Source organism: Lynx canadensis, chromosome E1, assembly GCF_007474595.2.
Source record: "Lynx canadensis isolate LIC74 chromosome E1, mLynCan4.pri.v2, whole genome shotgun sequence".
Taxonomy (NCBI): Eukaryota; Metazoa; Chordata; class Mammalia; order Carnivora; family Felidae; genus Lynx; species Lynx canadensis.
Genome location: NC_044316.2, coordinates 3,269,526 through 3,292,214, shown reverse-complemented (window position 1 = coordinate 3,292,214; position 22,689 = coordinate 3,269,526). Strand labels below are relative to the sequence as shown.

Here is a 22,689-nt window from a genome sequence, read left to right as displayed (position 1 = left end):
CTTTCCCCTATCACTTCAAAGAAAAGATTCTTTTTTTTGAAGTCGGTGTTTCTAACCGGGGTGCAAAGACTCACTAGAAACTATGGAGGCAGCTTCCCGAGTGGGAGTTCGACAGGTGGGGAGTCAAGAACCCTCCCCAACCCAGGGAACGAGCCCTGCCCTGCTCCCCCTGAGGACCCACAACGCGCAGTGTGGTACCAGCAGCACTAACGTGGGTATCGCAGGCAGGCTGCCCGAGGACGCATCTTAGCGGGCTGGAATGAGAGTTGAAAACCAGCAAAAACTGAACTAAATGCGGACCAATGCAAAGTCTTGCACTCGGGGCCCCAAACTCAAAACCATCAGGGCAGGTCCGAGACCAGACAAAGAAAGCGTTTATGGAGCCTAGACTTGGCGCACGTCATCCGGGTGAAAACCCTGTGTGGCACCACCGTCCCCGTCCTACGGGACAGCACGCTTGCTCAGGGACAAGGTCGCCATTCACATTGGGTCTGCCTGCCCTGGGCAGGTGCTCAGCTCAGCCAGGCGCCTCTCAGAAAGCGAGACCACCCGTGGCTTCCCCTCCGAAGCGGGTAGCAGAACAGGACTGAACAAGGTGATGGGGGGGGGGGACGCTGGGATCCCCAACTGACAAACACTTGGGCAGCCTCCTCTCCGCTGGGGTCCTGCGGGAGGCCCCGGCCAGCCCGGGCTTTGGAATACACCCTCTGCATCCGCCAGGTGGTTCTCAAGGCTCGCTCCCCAGACCCGCAGAACCAGCAGCACCTGGGAACTTACTAGAAATGCAAATACTCGGGCCCCGCCCCCAGACCTGAAAATCAGCAACTGCGGGGGCGGGACCCAGCCACGGAGGGGGTTTAATAAGCCCCGCCAGGTGATTCGGTTGCCTGCTTCCGGTTGACTGAGGGCCGCTGCTGTGCCGGGAGCCGCTTTCAAGGACCTGGGCTCCTCCCGCGTGAGTAACAGTACCGGAATCCAGCCTGTGCCAGTCGGGGTGCGAGCAGAGACTAGAGCCCCCGGAGGACGCACACGGATGTGTGTAAAGGGCTACAGTACAGGGATTTGACCTCAGGCAGGTGTCAGTGGCCTGTACAAAGCTGACGCTGGGGCTGGGAGCCCACAGCGGGAGGCAGCCGGGGAAGAGAGACGGGGAGGGTGAATCCGAATCCGCACGCACAAGCCGGAGTCCGTGAGGACGGACAGAAGCCGCATCCCGCCTGGGGGGAGCCGAGCACGCACACCTGGCCCGGGGACCGAGCCCAGGAGCCGGAGGAGGGGGGCCCGGGGAAGGGGGGCCAACTGCCGAGCTTCACTTCTCCCCCAGGCCTCCCACGGAGTCTCTCTGGGACCCCCAGGCCCCCTCCCCAGAGACACCCAGGGAAAGTGGCTCCGGGAGCTCCTGCTGCCCGGGCCCCAAGTGCCACACGGCCATCCCCTCCGTGTCACGTGGCCCCGGCCGGAGGGACTTCTCCGTGGGAGGGGCGCGGGGAGAGGCCATCTGGAAAACCCAGGGTGGCCAGTTCTGGGGGTGGTGCTCGGAGGGAAAGGGTCGAGTCTCTTACTGGAGGGACATGGGCGTCAAGGGCCCTCCCGGATCGGATCTGTGGGCGGAGGCCGTGCCTCTAACCCAGCTTCCCCGAACCTCTGAGCCTCCTGGGCTGTGTCCGGGGAGGCGGGAGAGGGTGTGGGACCGACAGTTTCCCAAAACCCTGTGTCTGTGAGGTGGGGGTGAGACAACCAGCCGGCAAGGACTGAACCCAGGTCCTGGGTGGCCTAGGGCCCCCTCAGCCCTGCCCCAACCCCCTTCCCCTCTCTTCCTCTTCCCCTCCCCCCTACCTTTCCCATTCCCCCTCCCTCTCTCCTCCCTCCCTCTCTCCTCCCCCTCCCCTCCCCTCTCCCCTCCTCCCATTTCCCCTTCCCTCCCCGTCTTTCTCCTCCTCCCCTCCCTCCCCCCTGCTCCTCATCTTCGGACTGTCCAGTTTCCTGCTTAATTGAACACGCTCAGGTTTACCTCCCCCGCACGTTTGTGCACATGTGTGTACAAATCACTCCAACACTACTGCACTTTTCAGGTTTCCAAAGGGGCCCGGCCCCGGCCGGGGAGGAGAAATTCTGTGGGTCTAGGCAGATTCTTGATTACGAGCAAAGCCACAAACCCGCAAACTCCTTCCCAAGCCCACAAAAAGGGGCAGAGCACATGCAGAAAAGCCCAGGGATCCTCACAAGGACTCTCTCACTGAAGAGCGCCTGGGGCAGCCGGGGACAGGCCCTCCCCCCCCCCCCCCCCCCCCAGCCCCTCGGCACCGGCTGCCCTAGGCCCTGGACCCCCAGAAAGAAGTCCAAGGCCTGCCCGATTAGGGCAGAGCTGGGCTCCCAGATGCATGAGATCACCTTCCAAGGAAAAGCTGGAGTAAAGGGCCTGATTAGAGCGTTCCCAACTAGAAAAGACACCAGCTCGTTAAAGCAGAAAGAACGGATTGGTTCCAGAAATGAGTGGTTCTCATCAGCCAAGGCAGGAAGCAGGGCTCCCCGTGTTTTCTGGGTAAAGGGAGGCAAGGGGAGGGGAGACCTTCACGGACTTCCTCTCAATGCTAGAACACCCCGATCCCCATGGAGCCCGTTAGCCCTTCCAGCCAGAAAAGGGGGAGGGGGCTGGAGGGGCTCTGGAACCTTCTTATTTCAAGCCAGCTGTGGGTGGATCACTCAGGTACCTGAGCAAGCTCCCCGACTCTAGGACCTTCAGTCTTAGCAATCTCTATGGGAAGCAGGTGCGTGCGCGCAGCAGGATGGCGTGGGCAAGCGGTGCCCCCCCCCGGGCCCAGGCCTCCAGAACTTCTGCTTCTCCCACACCGAGACGCTGTGACGCTCGCTGAGTGCAGGCCTCACCTGGGAAACTCACCCTCAATGGCCTGATGTTTCCACGTGCTTTCCCCCTTTGAAACTTTTTTTTTTTTTAATGTTTATTTACTTTTGAGAGAGACAGACAGAATCTAAAGCAGGCTCCGGACTCTGAGCTGTCAGCACAGAGCCCGATGTGGGGCTCAAACTCATGACCCTTGAGATCATGACCTGAGCCGATGTCGGAGGCTTGGCTGACTCAGCCGCCCAGGCGCCCCTCCCCCCTTTGAAAATTTAACATTTTGACGTTGAGACCGCTCCCCACGTAGACCAGGAGTGCTCGAGGGCACGGGGCCATGGGCTGGATCCAGAAACAGCCAACGGAGCCAAAGCCAGCTGCACAGAGATGCAAAACTGTGTGTGTTTTCCAGCGCGTGCAATCTGTGCACAGACCTGGAGCCTTAGACCAACACGCACTAATGATCTCACAGGTAGACCAGGAGTCCGAGGACGCACCGGGTTCTGCCCTCAGGACTGTTGTCACAATGTTGGTTGGACCAAGCTCTTTCCTGGACAGTCTAGGGAACAACCCACTTCCGAGCCCATTCGGGTTATTGGCAGAATAACTGTGCAGCCGGGAGCCTGAGGTCCGCATTTCCTTGCTGGTGCTGGCTCTCTGGCAAGAGGCTGCCCGCATTCCTTGTCCTATGCCCTCTATCTTTGGAGCCAGCAGCGCAGTCATTGTCCTGCTTTCCATCCCTCTGGCTTCCTCTTCTGAACCCAACCGGAGAAACTCTGCTTTTATAGGACTCGTGAGGGGCACCCCGGTGGCTCAGTCGGTCAAGCGTCCGACTTCAGCTCAGGTCACGATCTCGCGGTCCGTGAGATCGAGCCCCGCGTCGGGCTCTGTGCTGACAGCTCGGAGCCTGGAGCCTGCTTCGGATTCTGTCTGTCTCTCTCTCTCTCAAAAATAAACATTAAAAAAAAATTAAAGGGCTCATGATATTAGGTTAAGCCCATCCAGATCATCTCCCCCTTGCCATGTAACATGGGAGTCATACCAGGGGGTGATGGTCTTAGCAGCCGTGTTAAAACTTTGTCTTCCGCACTAATCAAGAAAAGACCTCATTGGGGCGCCTGGGTGGCACAGTCGGTTAAGCGTCCGACTTCAGCCAGGTCACGATCTCGCGGTCCGTGAGTTCGAGCCCCGCGTCGGGCTCTGGGCTGATGGCTCAGAGCCTGGAGCCTGTTTCTGATTCTGTGTCTCCCTCTCTCTCTGCCCCTCGCCCATTCATGCTCTGTCTCTCTCTGTCCCAAAAATAAATAAACGTTGAAAAAAAAATTAAAAAAAAAAAAAAAAGAAAGAAAAGACCTCAGAACAAGAGGGACTGTGACAAGGCGGGGTGTCGAAGGCCCAGATGAGGCATGGAGGGCAGGAACCCTTTCAGATGTGGACCTGACCTCCCATTTATGCGCTAGTGATAGCTTTGGGGTTCCCCTGGGGCTTATTGCCTTCTTGGGGGGGTCAACGAATGGACTTGAGTCAGTCTGGGAATCTCCTGATATTTCTTGAAACTTTTACATACACGCATGTATGGATTTTTCATGAGTGAGGGATGGGGGGGGGCAGGAGAAATTCCCTACCTTTCGGTAGATTTTCCCAAGAATCTTAACAAGACTAGGAAGTACTTTTTTTTTTTATTAACAGTTTTATTGAGATAGAATTCCTATACCATAGAGCTCATTCACTGAAAGTATACATTTCAGTGGCTCCAGTCGTGGAGCCATCGACACAATTTCAGAACCTCTTCATCACTGCACCCCCAGAAAACCTCCATAGCCGTCAGCAATCTTTCCCATTTTCTCTCAAACCCCGGCACTCAGGAACTACTAATCTACTCTCTGGATCTCCTATTCTTGGCATTTTCTGAAAATGTTTATTTTGAGAGTAGATGAGGGGAGAGAGAGAGAGAGAGGGAGAGAGAGAGAGAATTCCAAGGAGGCTCCACACGTCAGCGCAGAGCCCGGCACGGGGCTGGATCTCACAAACTGTGAGATCATGACCTGAGCTGAAATCAAGAGTCGGATGCTCAACCCACGGAGCCACCCGGGGGGCCCTATTCTGGGCCTTTCATATAAGTGGAATCACTCTATTGCCTTTTGCTTCATTTACTTAGTATAATGTGTTCAAGGTTCGTCCACGCCATAGGATGGGTCGGTACATCACTCCTTTTTATGGATGAATGATATTCCATTGTATAGACACAGCACGTTTTCATATCCAGCCATCAGTTGACAGACATTGGGATTGTTTCTCCTTTTTGGCTTTGTGAATAGTGCTGCTGGGAACATTCTTGTGCAAGGTTTTCTGGGGACATCGGTTTCCATCTCTCCTGGGTTACGTTCCTAGGAGACAAACTGTTGGTTCCATGCAGGAACTCTGTTTAACCTTTCTAGGAAGGGCTAAACTATTGGGAGCTACTGCATCTTGAGATACCGGGAGTGCTTTTGTATCAAGGAGTAATGGAAAATTAGCAAAAAGGAAGGCCAGCTGGCCAGGAAGAGTCAGAAGAAAACCAGAATTTGGTGAAACAGTGGCCCAGGACACAGTTGAAGATCAATGAATGAGATGCCCAATTACGTGCCATCCAGAATCCAAGGAAGGAGGCTGGACTGTGAGTTAGGGACCAGGAAGCCACCCTCCCCTACCCATAATTCACTTCACAGCCACCCCAGGCAGTATCCCTGCTCCCACCCACCCTCCCCCCTCACACCCGGGCTTCTGTCAATCAACAGATAGCGGTGACATTGAGTGCCTCCTATGTACCAAGCCCAGATAGAAGCGAAGGGGACAGATGGGGAAACAACTGATGTGGGTTCTACCTCTTGGAGCTTATGGTCTCTTGGGAGAGACATTAAACCAGTGGTTAGTCACACGGCGGTGAGGAGGAGGAGGAACAACGAGAAGAAGGTTGTCCTAACACAACATGGGACACCCTGGGTCTGGAAGGGCTGGGGTCACTGGACCAGAGACAGCGAGGACAGAAGATAGGCAGGGTGGGATCACGCTGGGGCTCGTGGGGAGGTCTTTCCAAGGATCTTGTGTTTTAGTCTAGCCTGAAGGGCACGTAGAGGGTTTTATTAAAGAAACACAATAATACGAGGCCAAAGACTGCGCTATGAGCAGAAGTTTTCTTGTTTTTTTGTTCTAGAGTGACAGGCTCAGAAACCCAGTTTGGCACCCAATCTAGGATCTGGGGAATGAGGTTTGGGCAAGGAGAAAAGGAATAGGTCTTTAAACCTGAAAAACAAAAACAAAACTCACACACCATGTCTGTCCTGTGCCGGGAAGGCAAGTCTGGTGAGATCCGAGCTTCGTCAGGTGGGCACGGGGTCCTCACCATTTGATGGCAGGCAGGGCGCCTGGCCCAGAGTGACGGCTCACACGTCTCAGCGCACGCCAGACCTGCACTTCTGTGTGTGGTCTACACAGCATGTCAGATTTAAGCCGGGGAAGAGCATGGTCAGACTTGCCCTCGGAAAAGATGGCTCTACCTCCTGAGTGTGTAGAATGAACTGGATGGGGCACAAAAGGAGGGGGCCCAGGGGGGCCCGGGTGGCTCCGTCAGGTCATGAGCTCAGGGTCCGTGAGATCCAGCCCACATAGAGCTCTGTGCTGACAGCACGGAGGCTGCTTGGGATTCTCTCTCCCTCTCTCTCTGTCTCTCCCCTGCTCATGCGCTCACACACTCTCTGTCGAAATAAATAAATACACTTAAAAAAAAAGGTGGCTCGAGTGGCCACAGGAGACCATGTTACTAAAGGATAATTGTTTTTAACTCAAAATTTGTTAATGTTTTTATTTTTGAGACAGAAACAGAGCATGAGCAGGGGAGGGGCAGAGAGAGAGAGGGAGAGAGAATCCCAAGGACTTGCAGGGGAACAATAATGCGACAGATCCAAGTGGGGTGTTGTGGGTGGACCGGGGTGCGGAGGGTCCACAGATCTTCCCGGCTCCCGACAGCAGATCCTGGGACGCCTCAGGAAGCCTGGGGCTCTTCAGAATCCAGATGGAAACTTTCTTGGCTTCAGTATTTGAAGGCCCCTGCCTGCTTAGCATTGCACATTACCTGGGATCTCTGGGTTCCCAAATCTTAACTCTCGATTATTTATATACTATTTAAGTTCCATCTCCTGCTTGAATTTTTATTACTTACAACGTTAAGGATGCAATTTTGGGGGTGCCTGGGTGGCTCAGTCGGTTAAGTGTCCGACTTCGGCTCTGGTCACGGTCTCACGGTCCGTGAATTCGAGCCCCACATCGGGCTCTGTGCCGACAGCTCCGAGCCTGGAGCCTGCTTCGGATTCTGTGTCTCCCTCTCTCTCTGCTCCTCCCCTGTTTGCATTCTGAACCTCTTTCAAAAATAAACATTTAAGAAATTTTTTTAAAAGGATGCAATTTTTTTTTCCAACGTTTATTTATTTTTGGGACAGAGAGAGACAGAGCATGAATGGGCGAGGGGCAGAGAGAGAGGGAGACACAGAATCGGAAACAGGCTCCAGGCTCTGAGCCATCAGCCCAGAGCCCGACGCGGGGCTCGAACTCACGGACCGCGAGATCGTGACCTGGCTGAAGTCGGACGCTTAACCGACTGTGCCACCCAGGCGCCCCTAAAGGATGCAATTTTTAAGAGGCAATCTAGCATCGTGGTTTTAAATTTTTTTTTTTTTCTTCAACGTTTATTTATTTTTGGGACAGAGAGAGACAGAGCATGAACGGGGGAGGGGCAGAGAGAGAGGGAGTCACAGAGTCGGAAACAGGCTCCAGGCTCTGAGCCATCAGCCCAGAGCCCGACGCGGGGCTCGAACTCACGGACCGCGAGATCGTGACCTGGCTGAAGTCGGACGCTTAACCGACTGCGCCACCCAGGCGCCCCGCATCGTGGTTTTAAATGCAGACTCATAAACTCTGAGCGCCATGACCTCGAGCATGTTTCTTAATCTCTCTGTGCCTCTGTTTCCCCATCTGTAAAACGGAGAGCCTTGCAAGCAGCTCATAGGATTGCTATGACAACCTATGCTATGCTATGCTATGACATATGCAATTATGCTATGACATAATTGACATAAATCAATTAATGTACGTACATCGTATTACGTACCTGGGACACAGGAAGTCTGGAATATTTTCTGTCATTGTGATTCCGGTGATTGAAAGAATTCACGAGCCATCATTCTGTTTCACTCTGCTCCAGAGGAGCCTGGAGGTTGGGACCAGGATGCCTGTCTCCATCAACACTGTGGTCCTTAACTAACGAGCGAGTGTCAGGAGTGAACACACAGATGGGAAGATTCAGCCGCGTCAACAAATAGCAAGGGTGAGAACTTCCAGCATCGTTGCCATCGTGTGCACGTTGAGTGCCTGCAGTCCCCTCCAAGTGTGGGTCTGAGGCACCAGAGAGGGGATGCTGGAGACAGTGATCACCCACCTCCCCATGCTGCCCCAGCCCTGCTGGGGGAAGGTATCGCTGAAAACGTGAAGGTAACTCCTAGTGGCCTCTTCCTTCTTGAGACACAGCAGGAGTGATGAAGACAGAGGGTAAGGGTGGTATTTATGCCAAGTTTTGGCCCATCCTTTTCTCCTTCCCCACAATTTTTTCCTGCATGTGCCCTCCAGGATCCCCTCTGCCTCTTAGAGCAAGCTGAGGACTGGTTAGCGGACGGTCCACACAGTGCCCCTCCTCATGGGAGGTACCAGCAGAGTTTAAAATACTCCTTCTAATAATCATTATAGGTACAAAGCTTGTGTAGCACTTGCAAAGAGTAGGCTTTGATACTCTGCTCTACAAAGAGGTGGAGCTAATTCCCTTCCCCTTGAGTGTGGGCTGGGCTTCCCAGCTCGCTTGGGAAGAAAGGAATATGGCGGGAGTAAGGGTTTCTGCCATCCAAGAGTAGGTCATAAAAGCACTGTGGTTTCCTCCTTTCTCTCTCTGGGTTCCATTCAGTCTGTGGAGAAACCAGCTGCCATGTCACAAGGACACTCAAGCGACCCTGGTGGGGAAGTCTACACGGCGAACAAAGTCCTCCCCCACCAATAACCATGTGAGTAGATCTCGGAAGTGGGTCCTCCCACCTTAGATGAGCCATCAGATGCCTGTAGCCTTGGTCAATATCTTGACTACACTTCATGATACACCCGGGGCCAGAATCACGCAGTTAAGCTGCTCTAGATTTCGGATCCTCAGAAATCATATTATTGGGGATTAGTTTTTTTTGTTTTTCTTTTGTCGTGATCTCACTTTCTCAGCCCTTTCTTGGCTGACAGCCAGTCTAAAGCAGCCACCCCATCACTCTCTACTATCCAAATCCCATATACTCTTTTATACCACCTATGACTACTTAACTTTCCTCTTTGTTCATGGTTTTTAGCTAGCTCCACTGTAATTTAAGTTCCATGAGAGCAGGAATAGGTTTTGGCGTATTCAGAGGTGTGTGAGCATTATTGGCAGCCGTGCCTGGTACACAGTAGGTACTCATTAAGTGTTTGGGGGGTGAATCAAACGAATGAAAGGTATATTCTTTCACGGAAGGATCTGTGTTGATCTTCGCATCTCCGCGATTCTGAACGCAGTAGCTGGAGCGTGATCAGAGCTCGGTTAACATTCCAGGACAAAAATAACTTTGTAAGATAGTAACGAAGTGAAAAATGAATAGTGGTGATCCCCGAACCCCTCATAAAATATGTGTGATATTCTTTTACGCCCCTAAGTCTGAGGTAACGTATTCCCTAGACCTACCGCAGATAACTATGACAAAGAACTAGTTTTCTTTTTCTTTTTTTTTTCCTACTCACTTGAAAACAGGTTGCGGACATCGTGACCCTTCGGGCCCAGATACTTTAGCGTGTTTTTCTAAGAACAGTAACACTGGATAATTTTATTTCAGTTTATTAGGATTTATGACACCCATTGTATTTGCCACGGCAGCACATACACTAAAAATAGGAATTATCGCACCCATGAATTCGATATGGGTTAATATCTAATATACAGTTGATGAATTTCTCCAACTATCCCAATGGCTCCCGGCGTCATTTAGAGCAAAAGACAAAGTCCTCACGGAGGCCATGAGGCACCACCAAGGTGCATTGGCTGTTCCCTGTGTGTCCAATTTGCTCTCATCTCCTTCAAGTCTTGGCTCAGATGGCTCCTCCTCTAGGGGGTTGACCATGACTACCCGTTCTTGAACTTCAGTCCCCCCACCCCCCCCCCCTGGCTCTCCCCTCCCCTTGCCCTGTAGATGTTTCTACACAAAGTATCCTCTTGGAACCTCTTCGATTCTGAGTAGTATGTGTCTCCCCTATTAGCATGAGAGCCCTGGGAGGTCAAGGGCTGTGGTCTGTGTTCTCTGCAACGTTCTACCGCCTAGAACGGCGCCTGGAGCAAACATCAGCGGCTGGTTGCAGGCTGGGCGCGAGCCTAGAGATGTGCCTCCCACCGGCTCTGGCAAAGGGGACCTTGGGTGGTGTAATGATAATGGGCCACGCGCCATCTCTGCTGGAGAACTTGGCCACATTTCGGGGAGACCCGGACAGGATGAGGGCGAGCCCTGCTAGCCAGAGAGGGACTGAGGGATGACGGTATTTGCTGGACTCTTATCCCTGGCACCACGATGTTCTGCCTCACATCCTGTATCTCAGAACATCCCTCTTACCCCGGAACATTTTTATACTCCCCTTTAAGAAAGAGTTAATAGGGGCACGTGAGTGGCTCAGTCCGTTAAGCCTCTAACTTCAGCTCAGGTCATGATCCCACAGTTTGTGAGTTCAAGCCCCACGTCGGGCTCTGCACTTGGAACCTGGAGTCTGCTTCAGATTCTGTGTCTCCTTCTCTCTCTGCCCCTCCCGCCCCCCCCCCCAAAATAAATACACATTTAAAAAAAGAGTTAATAGTACTAATAATCACTGGCATGTCATAATAAATGCACCCCGTGTAACAGTCATGATGCCAAACCCTTTAAACCTGGTGTCTCTAATGTAATCCTCTAATATCCTGCCAGGCGGGTTTTATCGTAAATCTCATTTTCTGGACAAAGATGATTCAGAGGTTTAGCTGACTTTTAAAATTCGTATTTAATTTACTGAAATTACAATTCAAAACATCTAGCTCTCTTCCTTAAGCTCCGGCTTACAAATCTTATTCTATTTATGCCCAACATATTTTAACTCTCACTTCTAAAAGGAGTTTGAACGTTTGATTCCAGTGACCAAGTTAAACTCCCGTAAACATTTTAAATTGCAGGCAAACATCTATTGTGTTCGGTTTCCTCTTAGTGTACTTTAATGGTGTGACAAGACAAAATCTTTCCAAGTATGTAAATTCACATTATTCACCCAATAAATTAAACTCAAATCAATAAATTTGAGTTCTCAGAAATGTTCCAATACTATGTATAAGTTTAAGAATTCTCAGTTTAAAATTCTAAAGCCAGAGGTGCCTGGGTGGCTCAGTCGGTTAAGCATCCAACTCTTGGTTTCGGCTCAGGTCATGATCTCAGGGTTCGTGAGTTCGGGCCCCACGTCGGGCTCGGTGCTGACAGCTCAGGGCCTGGAGCCTGCGTCTGACTCTGTGTCTCCCTCTCTCTCTGCTCCTCCCCCACTCGTGCTCTGTCTCTCTCTCTCTCTCTCTCTCTCAAAAATTAACATTAAAAAAATGTTTTTAACAACAAAGAAATAAAATAAAAAAAGAGGGGCGCCTGGGTGGCACAGTTGGTTAAGCGTCCGACTTCAGCCAGGTCACGATCTCGCGGTCCGGGAGTTCGAGCCCCGCGTCGGGCTCTGGGCTGATGGCTCGGAGCCTGGAGCCTGTTTCCGATTCTGTGTCTCCCTCTCTCTCTGCCCCTCCCCCGTTCATGCTCTGTCTCTCTCTGTCCCAAAAATAAATAAAAAACGTTGAAAAAAAATTAAAAAAAATAAATAAAAAAAGATTAGTCAGGTCATTTCTAAAGCTAAAGATCTCTGAGCCAGATGGAATCCAGCATTCTTCCCTACTTGACGGCCGCTGTGGACCAGGCAAGGCTTAGAGATATTAAACTGATGTGTGATTGAATCATGGTTCAGGAATCAACTGTTTTTCCACCGAGTGGTGGAAATTCAGGCGTCCGCCAACAACGGGAGGGGACTTGGGGAGGCCGCCAGTTCTTCCCAGGTCTGTGACATCACACCCCATTCTTCTAACCACCTGGGAGGTCAGCCAGCAATTAGGGCAGGAAATGGGGAGACTTCCGTCAAGAATCCTGTGTTGCCTTCTCTCCTGCCCTAAAGGGTAAAGGTCACCCGGTGGGACCAGAAGACAGAAGCAGCAGAGAGAGGTCCCTTCCGAGGCGCACAGAGGCGCCCAAACACCTGTTTATTGATCTCCTTTCGAGTTCCATTAAGCCCAGGTAGGCTGATAGGGCGGATGGATTGTTCCCATTTTTCATTCATCCAACAAGTATTCATCGCGCGTGTATTTCGGGCAAGGCGTTGCCTTCAAGGAGCTCACGGTCCCCAGCGGAAAGCAGTGGCCGGAGCTGGGGCTGAATGTAATCTACGTCACCGGAGGCTGGGGAGGGAGGGTCATCTCCCTCTGGTGGAAAGAGATCAGAGCTGGCTTCGTGAAGGAGGGGACATGCGATATTCGGCTGTGTTTGCTGGGCACCTACTATATGCCCGAGGGGCTTGGGGACGAACGAGAAAGAGCTAAGCAAGGTACTGCAGGTTACGAGGGGCTAATGTTCACTGAACGCTTCCGTCCCGCTGACCCTGTTCTAAGGGCTTTACCCCGACTGACCTGTGTAGTCCTCCCTGCCCTCTGTGAGGCAGGAAACCCTCGACGCCCCCATTTTGCGGGTCAGGAGACTGATTTCGCTTGCCTGTGGCTGCACAGCAGTCCCCTCCCGTCCGAAATGTAATGGCTTCGCACAGCAACCGTTGTATCTTACTGTTTATTCGGCGGGTCAGGAACTCAGGGCTCAGCGGGGACAGCTCATCTCTGCTCCACTGGGTGGCACGGCATCGCGTCCGCCACATTCACAACGCTGGTCAGCGACTGGCACAGAGCCAGCCCGGGTTCGAGGGGAAGGGATTCGGAGTCGACAGGCAAGGAGCGGCAAAGTCATGTGGCAAAAGACACGCGGGATGGAAGGGATTGCTCTGGCCATCTTTGGAAACAATCTTACGCCAACGTGGGGTTTAAGTGACTTGCTCGACGTCCTACCGCTAATAAGCAGGCTGTGGGCGGTCAGCGGGGTGCAGGTGAGACGTGCAGAAGCGTGGAGAAGCTTCGCGTACGACGGAGCCTGGAGCGTAACCGTTCAGGTGGCTGCTTGACGAGAATGAGGCAAAAAACGCTAGGCCGCGGATGACCTTGAGTGCCAGGCTAAGCTGTCTGGACTTGACCGTGTAGGCAGTGGGAAGCTGCGGGAAGGTCTGGAGCGGAAGGACTTGTCCAGGACCGTGCCATGGGGACACTGGGAGACTGGCGGGCCGGTGAATACGGACACTGCCGGAGTGATGCTCTCTGATCTGACCCGGATAGCACAGGAGGGAAGAGAGGGGCGGGTGTGTATGCAGGAGACATCCGGGGTGGATCCCACCTAACCCTGCAACTTGGCATTTAACAGGTGAGGAAACCGTGACTCCGAGAGGTCAACGCTCCGGGATGTCCTAGCAAAGCCACCGGCAAAGGCAGAGGGTAAGAGGCCCGTGGGTGAAAGTGTAAGCGGAGGGTGGGGGCCCGGGGTCCGGGTCTCATGACCCCTAATGCATTCAAGTGCAGTGGCAGCGTTCGCGGTGGGAAGCAGGGAAGTCGGGGCTCCGTTGACTTCAGTGTGGGACACGTGGCACCAGCCTGGCATGGCTGTCGGTCCAGTGCGCTGTCCAATGAGGGGGTGACTCGGCTTGAGTCAACAGAAAGAGCCCGCCCCGGGGGGTGGCAGGGTACCTTCTGTGCTGACAGCTCAGAGCCTGGAGCCTGCTTCAGATTCTGTGTCTCCCTCTCTCTCTCTGCCCCTCCCCGACTCGCTCGCTCTCGCTCTCTCTCAAAAATGAATACATGTGTAAAAAAATTTAAATAAAACTTTTTCAAAGCAGCAGGGAAGAGACAAGAGGGGGTGGGATACACAGGGCTTGCAAAGCTCTCACTTTGAAAAGATACTTTAAAAAAAAAAAAAGGGAAAGAGCCTGGTTGATCTCACTCTTAGCATCGTTGGCTGAAAGGGGGTTCCCCACCCCCCTCTGTACCGGTCGCTCCCCGGGATCTGTATTTTCTATTCTCCTGACACACTTTGTGCACAGAGAGCGCATTTTGGCTCCCTCCAAAATCGGGCTCTAAATTTAGAACCGGCCTCAAAACTTCTGCTCTTTGAGCTCGACTCGTCCGGCTCGGCCCAGCCTGCAACAGCCACTTATCACCATTCACGTTCTTCCTATTTGGTTCTCCGGTTGTCTTAGAAACGGGAACGGGTATGATAGGTCGTGGCCAAGAAGCCTCAGCCAGAGCCTCACCAGGACCCGGTGCCTGCTCTTTGCGTAAAGAACGTTCCCTCCAAGCAGAAAGCGTGTCGCCCTCGCTATCTCCGAGCTGGGCCCCTTGGGCGCCTTCCAAATTCCTCCGGTCTCTCTCCCATCTGTGGCAAGTTCCTGCCCTGTCTTCTCATCTCTGCAATCGCCGGGAAGGGGAGGAAGCCGTCCTTGGTTTGTGCCTCGGCCAGCCGCTTGCCATCTGGACTCAGGCCGATTAACCCCCGACCTCCAGCCAGCAGCCTTTCTGTCGCCTCCTTCCACGTGCCCAGGCGGGAGAAGGAGCTAAGAACCTCCTAGTCCCTCCCAGTCTAAAACGAAGAGTGGGACAGGTGGGCCTCCACCCCACGGTGCGCCCCGCTTGAAACGGCCCGTGCCTGCGGGTGCCTGGGTGGCTCGGTGGGTTAGCAGCGGGCTCTTGATTTCGGCTCAGGTCATGATCTCACGGTCCGTGAGATCGAGCCCCACACTGAGCTCCACACTGGCAGTGCGCGGAGCCTCCTTCGGATTCTCCCTCTCTCTCCCCCTCTCTCTCTCCCCCTCCCCTGCTCACACTTGCTCTCTCTCAAATAAACTTAAAAAAGAAAAATTCCACGCCTCTACGAGCGTGACCATTTTACCCAAGAAATGGTCCTTTAATAATCAAAGAGAGGAGCATCACAGAATGCCATCCACGCATCCCTGAGGGCAGCAGTGATGTCACATACCGAGTTCCAGCATCCCCTCGAGGAAATCCAGAGGCATAACCCTCCAAAATCACCCAGAACAATTCTGCGGGAGACCAGGCCCATCTGGGATCCCATCTGCAGTCGTTCTGAAGGTCCGTCCTAACCTTCTAGAGCAGGTTTCCCGAATCGCTCTCCGCGGAACACCAGGATCGCAAATGCACTTGGCCTTCGTCAACCTGTTGTCCGATACGTTTGGGGAAAGCGAGGTTGCTTTGCTGCAGGACTTCTCAGAGCCTTAAGGCTAAGGTGGCCTTGAGTACAGAGCCACAGACATTTTGCTTACCCTTCATAGCACTGTGGTTTTCCCATTGTGCTATTTCCCATTGTACTGATGAGAAAAGGAGTCCTCAGAGAGACTTGCACGTGAAGGAGTTGGGATCTGAATCTAGAGGCCACGCGCCTAACACAACGTTCTTATTTTCTCTCCCCATGTTAGTAAGTTCCAGAAAGAAGTTACGGGCCCGGAGAGGCTGCCTTTGTCCCGGCTGAGACATCTCAGAGAAACAGAACAAAGGGCGGGTTTGGCGGGAAGGAGAGGATGAGAGTAAGGGGGACACGTTAGGCATATGTAGAGTCAGGTGTAAAGGCTCACAGCTGTGACGGGGACGGGGACTCACAGACATCTCCGCTGCTCCTCACCACCGGAACCAGTCTCTGGGGCCGGTCAGGTGGAGGTCACAAAGGAGAAAGACACACAAAGACTTGTGAAGGTTCAAAGATGCCCATTCTAGAAACATCCGCCGTGCACCCAGATGCGTACCGCTCCACTGCCCTCCCCAACGTCACCCCCGGGTGGCCAGACTGCTCCTAGGGCATTCGAGAGTCTGGATCACCAGTCCCTCGTTCACTGAGGGAACACAGCGCCCTGTCTGGGAGACGCGGTGGCGAGAGAATCTATTGTTCTCCGGGAGAGACACGCCTTAAAATAGTGCTCCCCAGTGGTGTCGTTGCAGCCAAAGTAAGTCCTCTGAAGGGAAAGAACAGGGTTCTGTGACGGTACGTTTCAGAGGAACATGATCTAGCGTAGGGAGCCATGTGGCCACGGAGGGAGACCACTCGCCTGTCCCTTCCAGAGGCCCTCTTGCGAGGGACGCAGTTGGCTGGTGGCCCCCAGCTGCCACACCTTCAGCCTCAGTGTTCACACCGAGTGCTCCCTCCCCAGGGAGCTGCTAGCCAAGGAGGGAGCACAGCGGGGGACACTGTGGCAGGGCCATCTGCCGGTGGGGACGCTCTCAAGGCTGTAGTGTAATCTGAAGCTCATCCTTCCCTCTCCCCACTTAGAGGCTCCCCACCCCTCCCTGCCCCCTTCACATCACTTGGGGATCTGCCTCTTGTTGAACAACAGAATTCAACGGAGTAAATCTGGAAGGTCTCGTTGGCTGCAGTCAACAGTTCATGAATCCAGCAGCGTCCCATCTAGCAGAGAGAAAGGAGCTCTGAGTTGCTGTACAAAATGAAAGACTTTTATACGCAGAGGAGCGCAGGAAAAAGGAAGTTCTGTACTGGCAAAATAAATAAATAAATAAAAAGTGGGTTGGTTATTACCGGGTCACTTTCGTTTAATGGATGGCTGGGGTCTACCAGGCAGATGACCATCGGTGCTGATTAGGTGGTTCTTGGCTGACTGGCCCAAGATTCCATTTCCGGGAGAGCCGAGACTGGAATTAAGTTGAATCTTGGGGGCACCTGGGTGTGGCTCTGTCGGTTAAGCGTCTGACGTCCGCTCGGGTCACGATCCCCGGTTCATGAGTTTGAGCCCCACGTCGGGCTCTGTGCTGACAGTGTGGAGCCTGCTTGGGATTCTCTCTCTCTTTTCTCTCTCTCTGTCTCTCTGTCTCTCTCTCTCTCTGCCCCTTCCCCACTTGCACTCTCTCCCTCTCTCAAAATAAATAAGGAAACTTTAAAAAAATTCTTTAAAAAAGTTGAATCTTGGTTTGGGGACGCGGGGCTTAGCGTAAACAGCTCAGTTTGGATGGAGCCTGTTGTCCTTGTGTTTAAGACAAGGAAAATAAGAAAATAAATATTTTGAGCTGAATGATACATGGAAAGATAGTCCATCACAATTTGTAGTAGAGAGCTCAAGGGGTGCTTAAGGGAATACACTTGGCTTTATTAAAAAAAGAAGAAGAAGAAAGATATAAAATCAGTAGTCTGAGATTCTGCTTCAAAAGCTAGAGGATTTGACGAAAAGCAAAGTCAACCCACAGTAAGTAGAAGGAAGGAAGCAAATAATGATAAGAGCAAATATTTGTGACATAGGAAACAGATGAACAGGGGCGCCTGGGCGGCTCGGTTGGTTAAGTGTCCAACTTCAACTCGGGTCATGATCTCGTGGTCCATGGGTTCGAGCCCCGCGTCGGGCTCTGTGCTGACAGCTCAGAGCCTGGAGCCTGCTTCGGATTCTGTGTCTCCTCTCTCTGTCCCTCCCCTGCTCTCTCTTGCTCTCTCTCTCTCTCTCTCTCTCAAGAATCAACATTAAAAAAATAATTAAAAGGAAACAGATGAACAGAAAATTAACAAAGCCAAAAGTTGATCCATTGAAATATCAAGAAATTTGAAATTCCTAACTAGATGGATCAAGGAGAGAGATAGGAGGAGATCTCGCGGTTTGTGGGTTTGAGCCTCACGTCGGGCTCTGTGCCGACAGCTCAGAGCCTGGAGCCTGCTCTGCATTCTGTGTCTGCCTCTCACTCTGACCCTCCTCTGTTCATGCTCTGTCTCTCTCTCTCCCTCAAAATAAATAAGCATTTAAAAAAAATTGAAAAAACAACAACAATTTACAACCTCTCAAAACTGATGCAAGATGAAATTGAAAACCCAAACAGTTTTATCTATCGAAGAAATTGAATTCATGATCAAAACCCTTCCCACAAACAAACAGAAACAAAGAACAACTTCAAGCCCGGATAGTTTTACTGGTGAATTCTCTCAAATATTTAAGGAAGAAATAACACCAAACTTACACAATCTGTCAGGAGAAAAAAAAAAGGAATAGGAGGGAACACTTCCTGATTCATTTTTATTTCCTTTCACGTTTATTTATTTTTGGGGGGGGCAGGAGCAGAGAGAGGGAGATAGCAGTGAGTCTAATGCGGGGCTCGAACTTGTGAACTGTGAGATCATGACCTGAGCCGAAGTTGGATGCTCAACTGACTGAGCCACCCAAGCACCCCTTCTGAATTTATTTTATGAGGCCAGCAATACCCTGACACCAAAACAACAAAGAGATTATAAGTGGATGGATGGATGGATGGATGGATGGATGGATGGATGGATGGACGGATGGACAGAATCCAGGTCTCCATATCTCAGTTCAATAAGATTTATTTCTTCCTATGCTACCTATCCAGAAATAGGTCATAAGGAAGGCTGTGCTTGTCGTAGACACTCAAGGATCAGGTTGATGAAACACCCATCTAGACGCCTGCTTTCACTAGGATCACGGCAGAGAAAGGAGACATGGTGAATTGCATACCGATTCTTAAAGCTTCTGCCCTGAAATGACCTATTTCACTTGTGCTCATGTTCATGACCATGTCCCAAGGAGATGGGGAAGTCCTCACATGTGCTCAGCCAGGGAGAAGGGACAGTGACTCTCTCAGGAGCCACAGCCCTATACATAGTGACAGAAGAGCCTAAATAACCCAATGCGAGTGACTCGCCCAGTGAGAGAGGACAGAGTGGACAACACGGGGACCCTGGGACCTGGCCTTAAGAAATGCCACCACCCTGAGAGAGGGGATGAGCCCGTGACAGAGGCCGAGATGGGGTAACCAGGGGTGGGGTTGGGACCGGATGTGTTCGTGATGAGATGGGCCAACTGCGTCCAACGTGACCGAGGGGTCACGTAAGACGAGGGTGAGAACATTGAGGACATCACCAGACGTCACCAGTATGTCAGTGGAGCGACAGAGGAGGCAGCCAGAGTGGAAGGGGTAAGAACTGAGCGTGAGGCAGAGACAGGAGCGCGGAATATGTTCGGACACCCTTTGAAGACGCTGGCGGGGAGGGGAAGAAGGCTGTCTACCTGGAGGGGAACGATGTGTGTGTAGAGACGACTCGTGTGCTCTTTCGGCGGGAGAAGCTAGAGAACGTTCAGATGTTGACGGCAAGGGCTGAAATACACAAGAGAAGGCGGTCAGGGACAACGCGAGGTTCCTGGAAGGCGGGACCTGGAAACCGGAGGTGACAGAACGAGGAGGGAGGCGCCTTGCGATGGAGACAAGCCAGCAGAGGAAGCAGGGGAGAGGCAGTGGAAAGGAGGGAACAGAGCGGGGCAGCGGCGGGAGGGGGAAAGTCTGCAGCGGAGTCTTGGTGGTCCCTGGGGTGGCTTCCAGTTCTGGAAGCCCTTCCAGTTCCATTCTGACTTCCAGTTCTGGACCCTCTGGAGCCTCACGACCCCCTTTTTCTTGAAAATATTTCATGCATCCGTCCAACAGATATTTATGGAGTGTGTGCCATGGGCCAAGCCTGGTCCTGAGCACTGCAGGTAGAAAAGTCAAGAAGACAAATGCCATCCTCGTCCTCAGAATCTATCCCAACCTCTTTGGCGAGGCAGGTGCCCTCGGTTTGGACCGATAGACGTGACGGATATGGGGGCCAGGGGGGAACGGACTTGCCATACCAGGAAGAGGGCTGTTGGGTAGGGTTTGTCATGGGGAACGTCTTGGGGACTCTGGGCTTTGAGGGCTGTGACGTGCAGCTGTGTGCGGTCGATCATATGCATGCAAAGCAAGAGAGACGGATCGAGAAAGCGACGCCCTTGTAGGAAGCGTGCCCTCTCTGATTTCTTGCTGCCCCTTTTCACTTTTGTGATAGACGCTTGAACACGCAGACGATGAAGGAGAGAGTAGCGCCGTGAACTTCCGAGAACCCGTCATCCTCTCTAGGACTGCCCCCCCCTTCCACCGCACCCCTCTGTCTGTGCACGCCGCCGCACCCCCCCCCCCCCCCCGCCGGCAGTCCATGGTGCGTCTTGTCACAAAATCTCAGTTTCAGCTACTCCCGAAACCACGACTACGTCTCTGGGCTCTTCTGCAACGTGAGTCCATAGAGTTCTCTCGAAACTTCATTTCGAAGTGAATTTTCTTCCTCTGGTAATGGAAAGAATCCTGCCTAATTATAGAGACCCAGAGTTTCGTCCCACCCAACCTTATCTGCCTGTCACCCTGGGCCCAAGTACCCTTTCAAGGGCATCCGCCGTTTGCTTATCTACGGCTGCATAACGAGTTATCCCAGACTTAGTGACCAGCCTCTAAGATGGCCCTGAAAGATCGTCACTGGCTGGTAACCATGCCCCTGGTGCAGTCCCCTCCCATATCCTATCAAGGTGACTTGCTGAGGCCAACAGAATACAGTGGAAGTGATCACGTGCGACTTACAGTCGGGGTCGTAAGAGACATCGCGCTTTGCCCCTTGTTCCCGCTGGGCGTTTCCCACTGCACAGCCCTGGGGGGCTTCCTGGAGGAAGCAACAATCGAACCATACCCTAAAGTCTTATCCTCCTCTCCGAATGCTCAGTGGACACAGGTCTCTGAAGGCATCTTCGGTGATGAGACTCACCCCTCAGGACGGGCTCTCGAGCTTTCTAGGATGCCCAGGGACACTTCTCATCAATGTACGCACCCCCGAGGGCAGAAAGCCAGTCAAGGCCCCCAGCCCGAATTTTCCTGCAGGGCCACACCAGAGCAGCTCCTCGGGGACCCCCTGCCTCTGCGGTAGCTCAGAGAAGTGGAGCTGAAGGAGGGGCCACAGTCCTCGGGGCCAGGAGCGGGGGCCGTCCCAAAGCAGGTGCCGACACACAGACACAAACGTCCAGAGCTGAACCGTCAGTGTCAGGAGATCGAGCTACTAGCCTCCGCTCGGGTCCCCCACCCCACCTCTGCTGACCAGCTGTCTCCCTCCCTGTCGGTGCCTTCTCCAAAGGGGGAGCCCAGAGCCTGCTAGAACGTCCACCCCCTTCCAACCACTCCTGGCCTTCCCGCCCACACGCCCCGCTTCCTGGCAGAGCGCCTCCCCCAGGCCTGCCTTCTCTCCTGTCCTCATTTGGACTCCAATGTCCTCTTCTTCCCTTCTGCTAAATTTCCTTGTTAATGTCACGGGCAGTGGGAGGGCAGGAGCGCGTGTCTCTGCGCGTATCCCTGTGTGCGCGCGCGTGCCGGAAGCCGGTGTGGGGGTATGTGCCCGTGTTGCCAGGGGGGATGGGCTCAGATGCCACAGGAGGCTGGGGCCGGAAGAGGCCTCCCTGCTCTGGCCCCTGCCCACCCCCTGCCTCACATCACCCCACACTCCCCCAGCTCTTGCCCCTAAGCCTGGAATTTCTGTTCCCAATCCCCAGCCACTATTAGGCAAATTACTGCTTGTCCTTTAAGGCTCTGCTGTGTGTCACCTCCTCCCAGGACCCTCCTGGAGCCCCTGAGTCTGGGCTGGGTGTCCCCTACAGCAATGGCTAGGTACCCGGGGAGGGGGGGGGGGGGCTGCTGGAAGGGCCAGGCCGTTGCCTGTGCTGGTGACCGTCCCCCCCAGCATCAGAACAGCACCTGGCCCAGAGTGGGAACTCGGGCACAGGGGGTGAACGTAGCTGTGGGGTTTGGCTGCTGGGACAGGGCACTGGATTAGAAAGAATGGGAGAGGGTAAAAAAAAAATTTATATATATATATATATAGATATATATAATAGATATATATATATACTATATAAATATATATATAATATATATTTATAAATATGTATTTTTATAATTAATATTTATATTTATAATTTATAATATGTATAAATATATATAATATATATAAAAAATATATATTCTTTTCTTTTCTTTTCTTTCTTTTCTTTTTTCTATTCTTTTCTTTTCTTTCCCCCCACTAACAGTCTAGCCTAAACTTTCTCCTGGTGTGTTAAGGTCAAGGCCACCGCAGGGATGTCCGAGGAATGAGGGTTCATCATATCCTTGGAGATGCGGGGGGACTGTGCCCCCCACCCCGCTACCCACATACACACCGGCACCCTCCTCCCCCTCACCCCCCCCCAACCAGGCTGCTTTCCGGAAGGAACGTGGGTTTATCACTCCTAAATTCTAAACTTGCTGGTTTGGGGCCAGGATCAAACACACTGCAGCTCGGAGCCTCCCCTAACCGTCCTCAATCAACCGTCCTCAATCCCACCCCAAACTCCAGGGGAAGTCGGCCCCGGGCCTGGGCGAACGGGGCGGGGCCTCCCGAGCCCCCGCCCCGCTCCCCCAGCCAATCGCTGAGTCCCTGGGGTTTCCGGAGCAAGGGGTGGGGGCAGGAGTCCGGGAGCCCGGCTGCGAGGGGTTCGAGCCAGGCAGGCCGCGTGCTCCGGGGACTGACGCAACTGGAGAATTTGGCTTCTTTTTATCACATATATCATTTTGCCATATATGGTCACCAAACGCTACTGGCAGCGAGGCTCGGGCCCAGATGGTGGGCTCCCAGAGCGAAATGAGCTACATAGCAGCTCAGAACAAACAGACCATCGCTCACTGGGCTGGACAGGTGGGTGGGCCAAGAGAGGGGTTATATATAGTTCTGGTCACATTCCTT

At 52.9% G+C, this 22,689-nt stretch overlaps 1 long non-coding RNA gene across 1 annotated transcript; it reads left to right on the top strand.

Moving 5' to 3' along the window:
* The first annotated feature begins 873 nt into the window (after positions 1-873).
* Positions 874-14,799, top strand: LOC115501368. The gene is made up of 5 exons (XR_003964777.1): positions 874-955; positions 8,094-8,216; positions 8,844-8,940; positions 13,501-13,571; positions 14,330-14,799. It is a non-coding gene; the product is annotated as an uncharacterized LOC115501368 (long non-coding RNA).
* Positions 14,800-22,689: the final 7,890 nt, after the last annotated feature.